Source organism: Rhea americana, unplaced genomic scaffold, assembly GCF_003343005.1.
Source record: "Rhea americana isolate MKP2758 unplaced genomic scaffold, rheAme1 scaffold_152, whole genome shotgun sequence".
NCBI classification, from domain to species: domain Eukaryota; kingdom Metazoa; phylum Chordata; class Aves; order Rheiformes; family Rheidae; genus Rhea; species Rhea americana.
This window is the reverse complement of record NW_028185617.1, coordinates 116,787-121,189: the sequence shown is the minus strand read 5'-3', so window position 1 is coordinate 121,189 and position 4,403 is coordinate 116,787. Positions and strand designations below refer to the sequence as shown.

The 4,403-nt window shown below is 34.6% G+C and overlaps 1 protein-coding gene across 1 annotated transcript in view; it reads left to right on the top strand.

Moving 5' to 3' along the window:
• Positions 1-264: 264 nt before the first annotated feature.
• Positions 265-4,403, top strand: part of ASB15 (ankyrin repeat and SOCS box containing 15) — a 16,733-nt gene continuing 12,594 nt past the window's right edge. Inside the window, exon 1 of the mRNA XM_085299707.1 lies at positions 265-343. The gene's annotated coding sequence lies outside the window, so the exon portion shown is untranslated. The remainder of the gene's footprint in view (positions 344-4,403) is intronic.

Genomic DNA, 4,403 nt, shown 5'->3' with positions numbered 1-4,403 from the left:
GATGTGTTACCAGATTTTGTTAATACAGCCATTGAGAGTAAGTTGGCAAAGAATTTGTTTTCTTAATGAGAGTTTTTTGAACCAATGAGGACGCAGATAATCTTACTATGCCATCCAGACCTCAAGTTACATTTCATGAGATTTTAGAGAAGTCATGTGTAATACTTTCCTGTGGGTCGAGCATGCTTATATTACAGTTGCACAAGGTCAGACCTTAATTTAACTAGCAACTGTGTATTTAATTTTAGAAATATCACAGGACACCTCCGCTTGCAGGGCCCTATTCCTGGCTATTCGAAAGGCAGGCCCAAGAGTAACAGTGACAAGATAATGGGTTGAAAAGGTGAGAATATGTTGTGCTCGCCAATTTGACTAATAGTGAAATACTTTAAAACTGTGAATAACATTTAATATACTGAATCCAAATTTAGAGTGTTATTAATTATTTTATTACTATGAATAACCTCTTTAAGACTGCATGCCTAAAGGCCTTCTATTTATAGAGAGCTAAGCTAGGTTTGCCTTGTTTATTTTAAAGATAAGAAATTAGAATAACATTAACACGCACATAACATTAATTTTGTAACTTTGTGTTTAACAGTGATAAACCTTTGATACACTTCTTTCTACAAAAAGACCCGATTTCCATGATTAACAAGTATTTCAGACCCTTTGCAATGAAAAAAACATTAACTTCAAGGAAGCCAAACTGTTTTTTAGGAAACACTGAATTTTTATTTCACAGTAAGTATGCCCATAATACAAAGTTAAAAAGCAACAATAAGTAATCTTTGTAATTATTATCAGGAAACAATGGAAACAAAGTCAGAAAAAGGACAGAGAAAACTCTTATTTTTTTTTCAGAAAAATATTCGTGGTAATACAAAGACTAAAATTTGTTCAGAATAAGCATTTGCAGTTGTTTCTAGTGGTCTCTGGTAATAGAAAAACTGAATTTCTATGAGCAAATGAAAGAAAATTTTGCTACTGAGTATTTTAACTTTTTCACTGCTACCTCATGTAAGAGGGGTGTTTCTACCGCTGCTCAGTGTACTAGCCACTGTTATATTCCACTGTGATCCCCGTGGAACATCCACACTTCATTTGGATCTTGTCACCTCAGCACAGCATATTACCAGCAATGATATAGCAAATCAAGCTCTCAGGGCATTTATAAACCTCTAGTAATGCGTCCACCACTTGTGGTATGACGAGCTATTTGCTTTATCATACTTATTTTACCATGTCACAGTCACTTGCTACCTTCTTAACTTTTTCCTTTTTATAATATATTTGTTTTTGTGGGATAAAGTATTTTGAGAACAGCATACACAACATTTTTAAAGCATTGCTAAACTGAGTTAAACTTTTAGTTAAGTTTGTGTTCAAGCAGAGCTCAGTACTTGCTGTGGCATAATCAATTCTGGGGAATACAGCAAAGCAGGAGTTAGTTGACCAAATAGGTAAAAAAGCTATACAATCAGCAAAAAGAAAACAAATTTATATGATGACCTGTAAACTGTTTTATTTTTATAATCCAGAAATAAGGAGGAGGTGGACAGGCAATATATTCTTTTCACAAAATACATGGATTTTATTACTAAATTTCTGACTAGAGTTATCCTGCTAACTGCTGTATGCTCTTAATCCCTTTGTGGAATCTGTAAAGTTGGAAGGTATTTATCACCTCACAAGATTAAACTTGTTATCAAATGTTAGGAACGTTTATGAACAATAAAGTAACAGGAATATACCAAACCATCCATCTTTCAAAAAAGCTTGCAATGTGAGGGCCTAATCCAAAGCCTATATAAGTCTCTAGCAATCTTTCCATTCACATAATTTGATTCAATCTCAAAAGTAAATATAATATGATGGGACTGTAATGTAATAGTAAACAAACATTAGCACTTGATTCTCCTAAGAATTGCAACTTCAGTAGGCTTTGCAGAGCATGGAAGTCCACCCATACAGATACAATTCAGCTATCCTGCTTCAAAGGCAGGACTCTCACAAGGTTCAGTAATGGAAAGGGAGAGCATTTGACAAGCACAAAGACTTCAGACAGAAGGTTTTCTAAACAGAAGGTATGAAGAAAAGGAAGGTGGTTTACTGTTTCACCTTTAAGCTGCTGTGGTGGAAACAAGAAATTACAAATGTTACACAAAGAGTTTACCATCAAAATTAGAAACATTTTTATGAAGATGGGAGTAAAATAAAGCAAAAGAACCCTGACAAAATTTTCCTGCATGTCAACAAAGTGCATTGCCAACAGTAAGAATTGAAGAGCAGAGGCTCAGTTTCATGGCTTTTGTTGGTGATAAGGAAAATTTTAGATTCTTGTTAATAAGAAACATGTGACAACATTTAGAAAATATATCTTCACCTGCTTTATTTTACATCGTTTTTTGACATTCCCATGTTTTCTGTTGTGCCTTGAAAGCTTGACAAGGGATATCTTCCTTTTGCGTAAAGCAAACTTGGGGGGAAATGTAGAAAAAGCTCTCTTAATTGTTTTGCTCCTACAAATTTGATAAGCTTTCATAAGCTTGGTTTGACTATAACAGTTTCAGAACATCTTTATAATTCTTTTTAAAAATATGGAGAAGTTTACACTGTTCTGCAACTGAAGGGAAACTTGATCAATGTTCTCAGCAATTTCAGAAATCCTTTTCCAGAAGGAGTTCTACCTAAAGTTCACTGTGCCAGAACATAGCTTCCAGAACTTCTCAGCATGAACATGACTTACAGTAGATTTAACATTAGATTGCCTATGAAATGTCTTAGTACTTGTGTCTGCATTATGATGACCAGTTCACCAGCTAGCTAGGGTATGAAATCTTTTTCAACCCATTATACTGAAGCCCTGTTTAGAAACACAAAAGTAAGTAGAGAGAATCCTTTAGCCTAGAATTGTCTATGATGAAATGGGACTGAGGTGTTCCCCCCCMCACACACACATTTGCCTTCAGATTGGCCATCTGTGCGGTTAAAAAGCTTGGGCCCTGCTACTAATGCATACATGTTGAAAGAGATGTGAATCTGTAGTTAGTGTTAGTTTAATGAATCTGAATCAAAAGAGACTTTTAGCTTCAGAGTCATTCTGTTTCAGAATCTCACTGATTTAATTTTTTGTTTGTGGGCTTTATCATACTACATTAAATAGTAAACTGTTTATGGGTGGGCTTATAATACAGGATATGATATTTTGATTGAGTTATTACTTACTGAAACTTCCTTCTAGAAAGAAATACTGTTAGTATTTTTTCTTGTATCTCAAATACTAATTTGTAAGCTTTTGTTCTTTACAAACTTCTTATGATCTATAGATACCATATTTTAAACTTCAAGAACCTACAGGAAAATGATGTTACAGGCAACATTCCTGACCTTCCACATATAGTTTGCTAGTAAGGCATTTGACTGATGTGATATCACTAGCACAAAACATACTGACCATCAACTGAACATCAGCTATAGTTAAAGTTGGTGATACGAGCAGATCAAATTTAAACTAGTGACTATAGTTAAAAGATGCAGCATATTCCATTACTAATTCTCTGAACTTTCCAAATACTCTCAAACCTTGAAAATAATCACTAAGAACCTAATCCAGGAAAATTTAAGCATCATTATGGCTTGTCTTTTGAATGTCCGATAAAATTCAGGACCTCAGGAATAGTGCAGAGAGTTAAAGATCTTTGCAAACATTTGTACATAATTGGCAGTATAAGAGTAAAGCAAGATTTGGTAGTGATACTTTTTTGACCATATTAATGATCGTTACAAGTGATAATTAATGATACAAGATCATGGTGATGTTTTGTTATACATTATTACCTGTCAAGTCTAAAATATTGTACATTAATATATTAACATTATTGTTTTTTGCATTTGATTTTATGTCTCTCAAATCCCATATATTTTTAATTGAGAAGGCATCCCCATGTTCTGACCTGCACCAAGAAAGGGGGGAATGAATACAGATTGCAACTGAAAACTAGTAAAGTTCTTTTGAATTCAGAACTGGGTGAAGAGCACACAAACACTAATGAGATGACATGGGCTTTCTAAGTCTGAGATTCTGTGTCCAAACAGTATTGCGCGGTGGACCGTTTATATCTGCTGGCAATACGATACTAGATGAAGAAAAGAGAAAAGAAACCTGTTTTTCCACGAAAAAAAGAGTCAAGTTAGTTCTTAGTTTTTATGAATTAATTTGATTTTTGTGTAATCTTGAATAAATATGATGATCATCATAGAATCATAGAATCAGTAAGGTTGGAAAGGACCTCTGGAGATCATCTAGTCCAGCCTCCCTGCTCAGCAGGGTCACCTAGAGCATGTTAGACAGGGTTGCATCCAGGCGGGCCTTGAAGATCTCCAGAGAAGGAGACTCCACA